Source organism: Macaca thibetana, chromosome 14 (assembly GCF_024542745.1).
Source record: "Macaca thibetana thibetana isolate TM-01 chromosome 14, ASM2454274v1, whole genome shotgun sequence".
NCBI classification, from domain to species: Eukaryota; Metazoa; Chordata; class Mammalia; order Primates; family Cercopithecidae; genus Macaca; species Macaca thibetana.
Genome location: NC_065591.1, coordinates 78,519,729 through 78,533,700, shown reverse-complemented (window position 1 = coordinate 78,533,700; position 13,972 = coordinate 78,519,729). Strand labels below are relative to the sequence as shown.

The 13,972-nt window shown below is 40.4% G+C and overlaps 2 protein-coding genes across 3 annotated transcripts in view; one reads left to right on the top strand and one right to left on the bottom strand.

Annotated features, from left to right (window-relative positions):
* PRSS23 (serine protease 23) overlaps positions 1–7,943 on the bottom strand; it is a 124,018-nt gene extending 116,075 nt beyond the window's left edge. For both annotated transcript variants that reach the window (XM_050755872.1, XM_050755874.1), the window contains exon 1: positions 7,940–7,943. The gene's annotated coding sequence lies outside the window, so the exon portion shown is untranslated. The remainder of the gene's footprint in view (positions 1–7,939) is intronic.
* ME3 (malic enzyme 3) overlaps positions 1–13,972 on the top strand; it is a 1,085,505-nt gene that overhangs the window by 844,938 nt on the left and 226,595 nt on the right. The gene's annotated exons all lie outside the window — the stretch shown is intronic.

Genomic DNA, 13,972 nt, shown 5'->3' with positions numbered 1-13,972 from the left:
TGCAGTGAAGTGAGACCATGAGTCATCTGCCAGCCCTAAGTGGCCCCGAATGGGAAGCAATGGTTACAAGGCTTAGATGTCTAGATGAGCTTTTCCTTCACACCACGTTTTGAAGATAAAAATCAGAGTTCAGGGCCCTCTGAGGAGGAGGGGCACTAGTAGATATCCCCGGCTCTCAGTTGGGGACCCAAAAGGCTGTACTTTAGACATAAGTAAACTAGAAACAGGGAAGGTCTTTATTTTAAAAATATGAAATTGGGAATTGCTTGTCTTTCTTTAGACCATTAGTCCAGGAATTTATATGTTTTCTGTTGTGGGTCAAAATTTACTTTGAAAGTATTCTTCAAGCCTGTTGTTTAGGCTTTATAGATAAGAACCAATTCTCTTGATTCTCTTTTTGTTTCTGCTGCAGTAACCTTACTCTGTGGATACCCAGTGTCAAAGGTGGGTCTGAACACAGGAAGGGCACCAGATTTAAAGATGAAAAAATTAATCGCCCAAAAATATAAATCCATGTATGTTAGACTGAGATGATAGGACCCACTCTACAAAACTGTTGGAGGAACAGAGATAACAGTTGTGAAATGTCTCATTCAGTGCCTGGCACACACAGTAGGACTACAATAAGTTATTACTCTTATAATTCTCTCTTTAATGATTGTTTCCATGACACTAAAGATAAGAAGTGTGTTCCTTTCAAACTCAGCCAAGTCAATGTTTGGGAATGCATGACACTAAAGTTCACTCTAAGTTTTTCCTTTGACAGTTACTAGTTGACATTTTAGACAGTCACCTATGAGCAATGTTTCCTGGAACCAGAACCTTTGAAATTACAACAGTGTTGAAAACAGCTAAGATTTGGTAACAGAATCAGAGAGACTTACAATAAAGGTTTCTCATTCTCACCTTGGTCTCTCCAGAACCTGAGCTTTTAGAAGACTTTAGGTTCAAAAGCTTTTTCAGCTTTGCAGAAACTGAAAGCGTGTCACACCAGCTAAAACAAAAGGTCAAATTTCTTTAGGCTGAAATAGTATCAACTCTGTGTTAACACTACTTAGCTCATGGTCATTAGTAGCTTTGATTGTTTGTCAATGACATCTTTGAAATTTCGAGGAGACAGTCGGTGGGTGACATAATTTTACAGACTGACATTTGCGGTTTCAGTATTCCAATGGACTATGTCCAGAACAGGCATGACCTTGGACGCAAGTTCAGCACAACAGCTGGAGTTAGGCCACTGACTGCTGACTTAACGTTTCCCTCATTATTATAATTAGTGCCACATCTATGACAGAGACTCATGTGATTATCCAATTCATAATACTAAATAAAAATGACATTATTGATAGTCACACAATAACTGCCCAAACAAAAAGCACTGATCGAATAGATGAAATTTTTCTTAATGAATGTGTTCTTAATTAAGCTGTTACTTGAGTAACATACTTTTTCAAAACGTGGAATTCATAGAAGAGAAAAGAGGGCTTGTTTGGGAGGTCTTGTTTGGGGGTAGGAGGAGGAAGATTTGGGAACTTACTCACTTGAAGTGTAGACCAATACCTTGAGTGATGTGAAAGTTCTGAGAGGAAAGATGTATTAGGCAAAGCTTGCAGGGTAAGGGGGCACATGAACTAGGCCTTAGAGAATGTTAATGGTTTAGACATTGGTGAGTAAAGGGTGCTCCAGGAGAAGGCAATTGCTTAAGCAAAAGCAAGGAGGAGCAAGAGAAAAACCTAGAACAGCAATCCTCAGTGACAAAGTTGGAGAGCACAGCATCAATGCATTCTGGGTGTTCCGCCTCAGAGAAGAAATTCCATGAAACTCAATTTTCAACATACCTTTTTCTGATGAATCTAAATTGCAGACATCTTAAAAGATAACTATGAAATTGTTAATGCCAAAGCAAGTAAAGGAGTATATTATATTTCTTATTCTGTAACTCCTGCCTATTTCTAAGGCACCTACTACTTTGGGTTGCCAAAAAAAGAGTTATACCTATAATAAAACCAATAAAAATAATATGTAACTTGTTTATATGCCATTTATTTGTACACATATTTTACACACACACACACACAAACACACACACACGTCTGTTAGCTTTTCAATACCCTGGCTCCAAAGTAAAATGGTTTATATTTGCCCCAAGAAATAAGCAGTAATCTCATTAGGCTTTATAGATAAGAACCAATTCTCTTGATTCTCTTTTTGTTTCTGCTGCAGTAACCTTACTCTGTAGATAACCAGTGTCAGAGGTGGGTCTGAACACAGGAAGGGCACAAGATTTAAAGGTGGAAAAATTAATCACCCAAAAATATAAATCCATAATAATATAATATAGATAAACTTGAGTTACATATATCCAGTATTGGCTGGGTATGGTGGCTCATGTCTGTGATCTCAGCACTTTGAGAAGCCAAGGTGAGTGGATCACTTAAGGTCAGGAGCTTGAGACCAGTCTGGCCAACATGGCAAAACCTCATCTCTACTAAAAATACAAAAATTAGCTGGTTGTGGTTGTGTGTGTCTGTAATCCCAGCTACTCGCGAGGCTGAGGCAGGAGAATTGCTTGAACCTGGAAGGCAGAGGTTGAAGCGAGCTGACATCACACCACTGCACTCCAGTGCAGTGTCACTCTAGGCAAGAGTGATTGTCTCAATAAACAAATTATATACATATAAAATATATATTATATATAATATATATGATACATGATATGATAATATAATATATATTATATAATTAAATATATTATATTATATTTATGTTATAATATATAATCATAATATAATATTCATTATAGTATATATTGATATAATATATAATATATAAACAAACTATATATATTATATATAATATGATATTATATATATATAATTGAAAGAAACCAAACCTTAATATTGGATATCTGTGTAATCTATACACAGATATATGTATATATACATATATGTATACACACACGTAAGTGTATATATACATATATGTATCTGTGTATATGTATATATACACACACACACATATATATCTCCAGTATTAAGGTTTGGTTTCTTTCATCCTAAGCTTTTAAAGTATCCTAAAAACCAACTAACTCCTTGAACCTCTCATATATGTATGCGTGTATATATATATATATATACACACATACACACATATATATTTCCAGTATTAAGGTTTGTTTTCTTTCATCCTAAGCTTTTAAAGTATCCTAAAAACCAACTAACTCCTTGAACCTCTTAAGAGATCATTGTTGTCCATGGTTTTTCAGCATAGAAAACCCACAGTGCCTTCCATCGCAGCAATCAAAGTTTTAGAGTTAGGAGTCATTATATGCTCATCTTTTCTGCTTTATTAATTTTAGCATTTAGGTATATTTGCCTGTTGGGATTTATCATGTTCTGGCCCTAATGAGCCAGGCAGGATTATGATCAAATCTGCTTTGGGCTTCCCAAGGAACCATGACTGCCTGGAAGAGGCTATGTGGTCCAGGATCCCAGGCACTCTCAGGATATCCAGCGCAGAAGCATCCAAGGGTTTTCGTGTATATACATAATCCACCAATAACAATGGTAAGTCAAGAGGATCCATGCCTGACATGGATTATTGAATGTGATCCAAGCATTAGACACATGCATAGGAAAACTTACTTTAAATCTATGTTTCTTGTACTCAGTAATCCTTTTTAAAGCCCTGGTATTATAACAGAGCATTAATGGAAATAAACCTTAACACCTCCAAGTTAGACAATAGCATTCGCTTTCTTCCTAATGATTAATAAATTGATCCATGCCTGCTGGGGTGACACTTCCACACAACGGGAGAGTCGAACAGGGAATTATAGAACTCTGTCTTTCTAGTTCAGATGTGTCATCTAATTAGATAGCATTTTTTGTTTTGGCTAAAATTCTCACTCAGAAGGATGCTATCTGGTCCATGAGCTACATCTAACTAAGATGCCTGTGCTCAGAGTTCCTTGATCTCTGAACTTCATGTTTTAATATTATTTACTTCTCTTGTCAGTTCTTCCTTCTACTAAATTATCCCTGCCCTACAACCCCCCTTCCACGATACCTCCAACCATCCTTTAATGCATAGAAAAGAATAGCTTATTTATACCAAAAATCAGATAATAGGGTTATCTGGACAGATGACCCTATTCTCCAGTTAACTCGAGGTTAAATGGATTTTTGAGGGGTTTCACATCTTGTTGAAAATAGATTTATACACTCTTTTATTTTTTCCTTTTAATGATTAAAAGTTATTAAAGTAAAGAGGAATTCTCCCTTTGCAGACCTATAACTACTGTAGGGGCATAAGGGAAAGGAAAGATTGGGTAGAATGCAACCAAGTCCATCCTTACTATGTAGTTTTTTTCTTACTGACTTCTATATTAGCTTATTTTATTAGTGTTTCTCTTAAGAGCCCAATGCTGCAAAAATTACTAAATGAGGGCTTCCCAGTATTGATATTTTGGCTGACTGAATACTGTACCAACTGCCTTTGACCGTGTCCTGTCTCCAAAGTTCCTGGTAATGCAGTCCCAGAAGGCCAGTTTACCAAATGTGTACAATGTAAAACTCGGAGGGACCACCGACACATTGGATTACAAAGTCAATGTTATAAAGATTGCAACAAGCTGAAAACATGAGATGAAATAAACAAAGTTACAGTTAAAAGAAATAAAAGAACATAGAGGTATTTAGGTTTAAAGTTTTTGTAATCCCCAAAAAAGATTGTCAATTATTCAAATAGACAGCTGCCTCATTAGCTATTCATCTGACCTTTGGGCTTCCATTAATAACTCAATGTAGCCAGCAATGTGACAGAGCTCTTGCAAGTTTGAGGTGATTTGAGGCTGCATTACTGGAATTTTGATGGACTGAGGTAGGTAATAGTTCCACTATACTTTCCTTATCAGTCCACACCTGAAATTGGTGGTCAGACAGGTGGACAAGAGTATCTGCTATTAAAAGAACCGCATTCTTACTCTTCTCACTTCAGTGATTGGCATTTAATACAATTTTATAGTTTAGATTTCCATAGATATTTGTTCCAAACACCTAGTCCTTTCCTAATGTGATATTCACTGAAAACACATATTAGCATGCTTTGCCTCTAAATTGTGCTTTTCTTATGAAAAACAAACAAATAAGCCAGATCTCTATTAGAAAAGAATGAGCTATTAGCTAATATTGGTGTAACTAGTTTATTGAATATACTGAACTCAATGGAATACAATAGGAAATGTCTGCCTTATCCTTTCCCACCCCTGCCTTCAGTTATGCTTGGTCCAGTCTCTCCTTCATGACGGTTGAGAAAATCTCAGGCAGATCTCAAAACTTCAAAGTTCAGTTTGAAAGTTTAGTGAGGTACAATGTAAAGTTCCAATTTCATTCATTTCAGGGCTTCTTCTCCCAAGCTTGGGCCTGCTTCCCATGGAATGAGGAACCTCCATAGGAGTGAGGGAGGGACACAGTCTGTGCTTCCTTCCTCTTTCCCCTCATCCGGCTAATTCTGATTCCTGCATGGTTGGAGGAGGAAAGGGGGATGGGAATGTAGGCAGTTGAATTGTAACCTCCAAAAATATCTGTCCACATCCTAATTCCTAGAACTGTGATTGTGAATGTATTTGAAAACACAGATCTTTACAGAGGTAATGAAGTTAAAGATCTTGAGTTGAGATTATCCTGGATCATCCAGGAGGGTCCTAAATATAGGGACTTATTATAAGAATCAAAGAGAAGCACACAGAGAAGAGGAGGAGGCAATGTGACTGTGGAGATCATTTGGATGGGTGCTGCCACAAGCCAACACATACCTGGAGTCATCAAAAGCTGGAAGAGGCGAGGAACACATTGTCCCCTAGAGGCCTGACAGAGAGAGAGAGAGAGATTGACAGAGAGAGAGAACAGTTTGGCCGACACCTTGAATGGCCTCCAGAATTGTGTGAAAATACATTTCTGATGTTTGAAGCCACCAAGTTTATAATAATTTGTTATAGCAGCCCTAGGAAATTAATTTAAGAGGCTAAAGGGCAAAAATCCTTTTCATTTAAATTGTGCTCTTTATAGTTCTCTCATGGCTGCCGATTCCCCATGGGCAAGTGTCCCAAAGCTGGCTATGTTGTTGGGTGCAAGAGCAGGTTTTCTTGGATGCCCTTGAAGGGGCCTGGCTTAGGTAAAGAGCTCCCTGGATGGCCTCTTGTGACCCTTTGCTCAGGTCTAGCTGGGGTGACAAGTTCTACAGACTCTTACTGCTACAACTTCCTCCCCCAAACAGGCCCCCTCATGGGTACAAGACCCTCAAATGACTCAGCTACTTTCTGTGGTATTCCCTGGCTTTCAAGGATCTCCACTCACCCTAGCCAATGTGAAGAGGAGGTGGTCACTCCACCATGAAACTGCTCTCTTTCCTCCCACAGTCACTGACTTCTCTAGTCCGCCTCCGCCTACAGAATCCCCTACCTCCGGGGCCATGGTTCAGCCTCTCTCATGAGCTGCCTCATGGCAGTCCACCCTGGTGGCCCTCCCAAATTGGGCAGCTCGCTAAGCCTCGAGCCAGAGACTGAGACACCAGGTGCACTCTTACAGCAGACCTCATCTCCATGTGTGACCCCCTTGGAGGCTTCATTCTTTGTCTACACACTCTCTTCAGCCATAGGGTCCAGCCTTCTACTCATAGGGTGGTGGGGGTGAGAGTTGGAGGATCCCTTTGGCTACTCCTTAAAGTACGGGAGGCCATGTCTGGTGTCTCCTTGGTTTCTTTATAGAATGTGGGGCACCACCTATTGACCTTAGGTTGGAGCTTTAGCTGAAATCCTGAGATAATAAGAAAAATCCCATTCAATATCCTGTCGTACTCTCTATATAGAATAGTAAGCAAGATTTTACAATGCAAACATACTGTTTCAATTTGATAGCTTTTCTACTTATTCTCATTTATTTTTAATCCTTTCTTATTTTCTCTAAGATTTTTATCTTCTTGGCTTGGCTAGAGCTTGTCAGTTCTTGTGATTAGATAAAAAAATTCTTAGAATCTATTAATTGCCATGAACTTTCTCTTTATGATAGCTCTAGTGCTCAGAATATGGGCTGTTTATCAATCGTCTCTCACACTTTTCTTATAAAGGAGAACATGTCTTTTTTTAACATGAGGCTTGATAAAAGCTGAAAAATAAGAGGGTAAAAATATGGCTGCCAAGTGCAATCATCCTTTTTTAATGGTTTTGTTCCTGAAAGGAAGGGGTTTTCCCCCATTTCATTAGGTATCCCTCCACTGCTGGCTTGCTGAGCCTCCCTGCCTCTGGAAAACCTCTCAGGGAGCAAAGTCGCTATTCTTGGCAGCATCACTGATATATTATAAAACCTAGATCCCTTCCAACTTTAGAATTATGTAATTTCATATACCCTGTAATTAGCAGGAATTTCAGAAAGCTCAAATTCAATACTTCTGATTTGTGAAGAAACTCCATTCCTCTCCTCATCTCTGTCACATACATCTTGTTAAATGAAATGTTTTTAAAGATATGAGGCAGAGTATCTCAGATGGATATCTTCTGAATTTGGATGGATATCTTCTGAATTACACAGCTTCCTCCAGAGGTCTGCCATGTGCCCGGAGCAGACAAACATCTTAAATGTGTCAGGGTAGTCAGGGATGTCTACGGAGCCATCTGGGTACATCGTTAAATTTACAGGGAGCCTTGGAGCCTTTTGAAGAGGAACTTGAGCCTCGTTACAATTGACCGACATGTATGTCTTCCAAACCTGATGGGCCTACTGAAGCTTGAATGCAGAGATGGAGAATATCTCTTCTCCAGAAAAAAACATAGTAAGCAAAAAATGTTTGCAGGATAGGCTAGCATTAGAAGCAGGTCCTGGAGAAAGCAGAAGTTCACAATGTGGTATGAAGTTGTCCTGGAATCCACTTTGGTCTGGTCTTTCCCCAGGACCATCGTGTGCTCCGATAAGAAAAAGATGTAACAATGGAATCTGTAGAGGCCCATGCCGTTCTGCTGGGGATCTGCCCTCTTCTGAGAGGGTAGTAAATCTAAAGGGACCATGTTTCAAGGAGTTCTTGACTTTTCTCTCTATCTTACCCTGCAACATCAGGAGAGAAAGAGTGAGGAACCACAGAAATGCAGAGAGAGGTATTACAGAAACAGCAGAGTTTCAAGCAGCACCAGCTGGGAAGCAGCTATCCAGAGGGCTGCAGAAGTTACGGTAACCAGGGACATAAGTGGGAATCTGAGCTGAGTTCCAGCAGTGCTGGGGGCTGAAAGAGGTGACCACAGCCCCAGTGAGCAAAAAGGGAGCAGAGGAGCTACACCTGTAGCTCAGATTATATAGAAAACTTGCCTATCTGCTAGGTGGACTCCCAGATATGCACAAAATTGGGGTGAGCCAAAGGGGAGCAGAGGAGCTACACCTGTAGCTCACATTATGTAGAAAACTTGCCTATCTCTTAGGGGGACTCCCAGATATGCACAAAATTGGGGTGAGCTGAGGTCCTGGTATTTGATAGGTGGTAGAGGTAGAACTAATAAAGGCCAGTAGTGCAAGTAAACCTACCTGCAACGTGAGATGAGTGGGGCCCAGGGGACCTTCACCTGGCTTCCATTTTAATAGAGCCTGACATTGTAGCTAAACCTCTGTGTGTGTGTGTCTAAACCACATGCATTGTGATAATTTAAATATAAGGAAACTCTGAATATTCAACCTCTACCTCTGGGCATTAACCTGCCTTAGAGAGATTTCACATTAAGCCTTTGAAGCCTGGGCCTTTGAAAATTCACTTACGTGCATTTTAATCAATGTTTATTCAGCAATTATTACAAGTCCGGAACTGTTTTGTGGGAATACAGAAGAGGTATTGCAATAGTAATATTTAATATTTACTAAAGATCTGCTATGTGCCAGGCACTTAATCCTCACAACCACCTTATGAACTAAACACTATTATTGTTATCTTCATTTTATAGATAAGAAAATTAAGCTTCAGAGAAATCAAGTAAATCTCCCAGGATCACACAGCTAGTGAGTGGCACAGTTGGGATCTAGACCCAGATGTATCTGACTTTAAAGAGAAAGCTCCTAGCTACTATACAAAGAACATAAAATTATTTATTTGTTTGTTTTGAGACAGAGTCTCACTCTGTCACCCAGGCTTCAGTGTGGTGGTGCGATCTTGGTACCTGCAACCTCTGTCTCCCAGGCTCAAGGGATCCTCCCACCTCAGCCTCCTGAATAGCTGGGACTGCAGACGTATTTTTTGTAGAGATGGGGTTTTGCCCAGGCTGGTCTCAAACTCCTGAACTTAAGTGATCCACCTGTCTTGGCCTCCCAAAGTGCTGGGATTACAAGTGTGAGCCACCTTGCCTGGCCAGAACATGAAAATTATACTGGAAAAAATCTGAGCCGACAACCTTAAATGGCAACCTTGGTTTATAGCCTTGTGCAAATCAAATGTTAAATAACATGCTGCTGGAGCTCAGATCTCAAAATCTGCTTTGCAACAGCAGTGTCAAGCCTGTAAAAAACACAAATAAATTAGTAAATAAAGTGTGTAGCTAATTACAATGCCTGAAAAGTAAAAAGATCTCTCTCCACTCCGTATCACCTGTATGCTGCTTAATCAGTCTCTGCTTTTTAGCCTTAGTGAGTCAGTCTTTTAGATTTGATACTAAACCCAAAATTCAAGCTAAGGAGAACTAAACCCACCTGCTCTTAGAAGCACAAGTATCCCTGAAAATAAGGTGCCTCTGGTGAACAATTGGTATGACCTGGAGGGAAAAACATTAGCTTTGTGGTCAAAATCTTTGCTCCGTTCCACAGCTGAGTGAATGCCTGCTCTGTGGGCTGCCTGATGACACAGATAACATCCATTACAATAACAAACTACACAAGCTGAAGCTCAAAACCTGTGAATACGCAAAGGAAACAAACTGCATCTCTTTGGGGGAATCCTCAGTGAATCAGGCCAAGGGATGGGAGGCTAAATGCAGACTGAGAGGGGGAGTCAAGTGGCTAAATCTGTGAGAATGGAAAACAAAAACCAATTGAGGTGATAAAGAGATGAAGAGAACCCAAATACAATGGGAACAGCCTGTCTTTATCTCACCAATTATACACATAGAAAACACAGTTTGAAAACACTTAAATCAAAAATAAATCCTAGTAAGAACCCCAGGATTCCTCCAGATTACCGATGATTTTTGTCTCACCAAGAAATGACTGTCAACAAGGAAAACTATTAATATTTTTGTTTCCCATTATGGAAGTGTGTCAGGACTATTGCAAAGTTAATTAGGAAACTCAAGGATATGCTCATTACAGCTTAACAAGCTTGGAGCCCATGGAAGAGCTAGTGAAGCTGGTGGCAGGGGTCATCTTGTCCAGGGGATGCTGAATGGGCCAGACAGGCAAATCACACCATGAACAAAAAGCTCTACCCCTATCCTGCTGGGCCACCGCCCTGACCTTCAAACAAACACTAAGGGCACAAATTTGTTCCCCCTTATCAGCTGCTTAGCTCAGCAGCTGCTGCCATGGCTTTCTGTTTCTGCATCTTGCCTTTTTCTAACAGTTGCCTTTTTGTCTAACTTTTGTGTGAGGCAGGAGGCGGCCAAGGAACCCAGGGCATAATGAAGAAATGGTCGGTGGCTATCAGAGGACTGAGTTCTTGAATAGAGTGTTTCAAGAGGGACAGAAAATAGATTTTTTAAAATAACTTCTGGGAAATGTGGAGGCCTGGAAAATACACCAAAAGTACTGGTTACTAGTTCTCTCCCTGGTCACTCTGATTGAGGATAATATTTCCTTCTTGGAACTTCTACAACGCAGTAGAAGTGGGGGGCATGTCTAAAATGGATTGTAAATTGTGACTAAAGCAGCCACGAAAATAAGAGCTGGCCAGGCTAGGAACATAAGTGGGCCTTAAGAGTTAGCTTCAGACTAAATGAGAATCAGTCAGGGGGTCTGAGGGGTAATGCAGTCTATTGTATCCTTCTCTCTGGAAGCAATTATGTTTGGTGCAACCACGACTTGAACAGAAGCCTGAACTAGTTTATAAACAAACAATTCAAGGTGATTTTGTGATAACACTCTGCAGGGATAACTGAACCCCGTGGACCACCTCCATTAGGAATGTGGTATATTTAAAAAATATTTTCTTATTAAAATTGGGTATTAAAAATTATGACAATGCAATGGAAGAATAGGGAAATAGAATGTAATGCAACAGATAAATAAGAAACATATTTTCTGCTACCCAACAAAATGGCCTTTTTGTTTTTGCTTTTGATATTTTCAGAATGTCGGAGAATTGTTTATTCTTACTTAATAAATAGAAAAACAGAAGACGCCAAAGCGTAGGACAGGGAAAGCATGGCAGGGAGGTGGGGAGAGGGTCAAGAAGAGAGGGAGAATCAGTTACCTTGGAAACAACTCCAAAGGAAGAGTCAGAAGGACAGGATGTAGAAGCTTCGCGGCCCCATTGTCTCCTCCATGCCCTTTTCTAACTCAAGCCCCTTCTATGCCACAGTCCTCCCATATTTAGGTAATCAGACTCAATTTAGTAGGCATTGATTGCACACACCCTGTCCTAGGTGTTGGGTAGGATGAAAGGCTGAAGAGTGGTGATGAGGATGATGATTAGAGATCAGACAACCACTGTTCATTGAGTGCTGGCCATGCAGCAGGCCTGACCAAGCACTTTACAAACACGAGCCCCTAGTGTCCTGGGACTACCATGGCACCTGAGCCCGGGTTTAAATCCCAGCCCACTTCAGGTGAGTTATTTAACTTTCCTGGATTTTGTTTATTTGTAAAATGAGGATAATAATGGTACTGATCTATAACAGATGGGTCCAGTTGAGGAGACAGAACCACACAAAGTATATCTCAACAAGAGGAAGTTGATATAAAGAACTGGTTTCCCAGGTGCTGGAGGGCTGGAAGAGAAGAAAAGGAGTGCTGAGGCAATCACAGGTGGTAACCTGAGGACGCAGTTTCCATCCCCAGGGCTGGAGGAACAAAGGGAAGTGGTTGGACCATCAGAATCTGGACCTGAAGTGAAAAAGACTTGCTGCTAAGTCTGCAGAAGCCTGGGAAGCCTGTGAAAGGGGGCTGGGGGCTGGAGGCTGGGCCCTATGGCTGATGCCAGGTAAATGGCTGTTACTGGGGGGATGCTGCAAGGAGCCAACAGCAAGCCAACAGAAAGGAGAAAATTTCCTCTCTCCCGCACTCAGTCTCCCTCTAGTACCCCCTATTGGCAGAAATCAACAGGAACCCTGCTGCCAAAGAACTGGTTTGCAGGCCCCAAGCTTCAGCTATAAGCCAGAGTAGAAAAAGGTAGATCTGGAGCTGAGCACAATGGCATAATAACTCATGAGGGTAAATGACTTAGCATTTATAAAGTGCTTAGAACAGTGCCCGGCATGTAGGTGGTAAGTGTGTATTATAATGCATTTTAAATAAATAAATCCTGCAAAAAACAACGTGAGAAGTGATGTTAGGATCTCAGTTTTATCCATGAGGATGGTGAGGCTTAAAGAGGTCACATAAAATGCTCAAAGTCACTCACTGGTGGAGTCCTGACCATCTGGATTTAAAGCTGTTCACCTTTATGAGCCTTTTTGCACAATAGGAGAGATTTTCAAAAGTGCAATAAAAGTAAATAGGAGAGATACAAATAGCAGAGTTTGTGGGCATCTAGGAGGGAGGGTAAGCTGCTGGTTGGGACTCTGGGGAGGCTCGTTGGAGGAGGTAGTGTTTGAGTGGAATTGTAAAGGACAGACAGGGCTTCAACTGGCAGATGCTGGAAGCAGAGGAAACTGCTAAGCAAAGGCCCAGAGTTCAGGACACGTGAGCAAAGTGATGAGTATGCAGACTAGGAAGAAATAAATGATCCCCATAATTCTCCTTTGATGCAAATAATAATAATAATAATAGAGTTGAAGTGTTTACAAATATTACTAGCAGCAACATGAATTTAAAGAGTTATTTGGGGCAATCATGAACATTAAGTGTTGTGTAGAATGTTATGAGTAAGTTTGTGAAGCAATGGGATTAACTGAAAAATAATGAATTTTATATTCACCTCCTTTTTAAAATCCACGTGTAAGGTCATTATCTGCTTTTAGAAGATAAGAGATCTTGTTTTAAGATAGCTGACTGAGTTAAAAATCTAACTTGAAGCCACTTTGTGCCCTTTTAACAATGTACCAAATTTAGTTTCAATTCCACTTCTTGGAAGGTTATGCACAAATTTGAACCATAATTATATTTAATTCAACAAACTGAGTTAACTCTCAGTGCCAGGCACTTTTCCAGGTACTGGAGCTGCAAAGAATTATAAATGGTGGTTCTAGTCCTCAAGGAATTCACAATCTAGTAGGGAAACAAGTAGATATTTAAATCTGTAATCACAATGGAAAAGCAAAAGTATTAACTATACCTGGAATGTAGAATCATTGGCTGGAGGGGATGGAATGCGATTCCTTCTCTGCCATCCCAAGAAGCATCATTACAACGATGGCAGAAGTCAGTAAATGGGATATGAAGGGAGAGAGGCCAAGACAAATTATGGAGACCCATTAGTTCTGTAGAGTGCTGGACCAGATTACCAGATCACAAGCCAACTTCCTGGCTGGCTAAGGAAGTCAGAGTTGTATGGAGTTGGAAAAAGTTCTGGAGTGTTTCCATGTTTCTGAACCTGGTCTCTGAAATCCTATATTCAGCTCTAAAAGTAAGGAAGTTGCCACGAAAGCAGAGATGGAAACCACACGTGCCAATAATAACAGCTCACAGTTTCTGAGCACCCACTACGGGCTAAGCACTTCAACAGAAAATGAGTATTATATTTAGACTTCTAGTTAGTGGTCCCTAGGAACCATTCTCCTCTTCTTCCTTTTAGTAATAGACTCCCCACTGAGCATTAGTAGAGCACATACATGCCTTTCCTACTACAAACAATA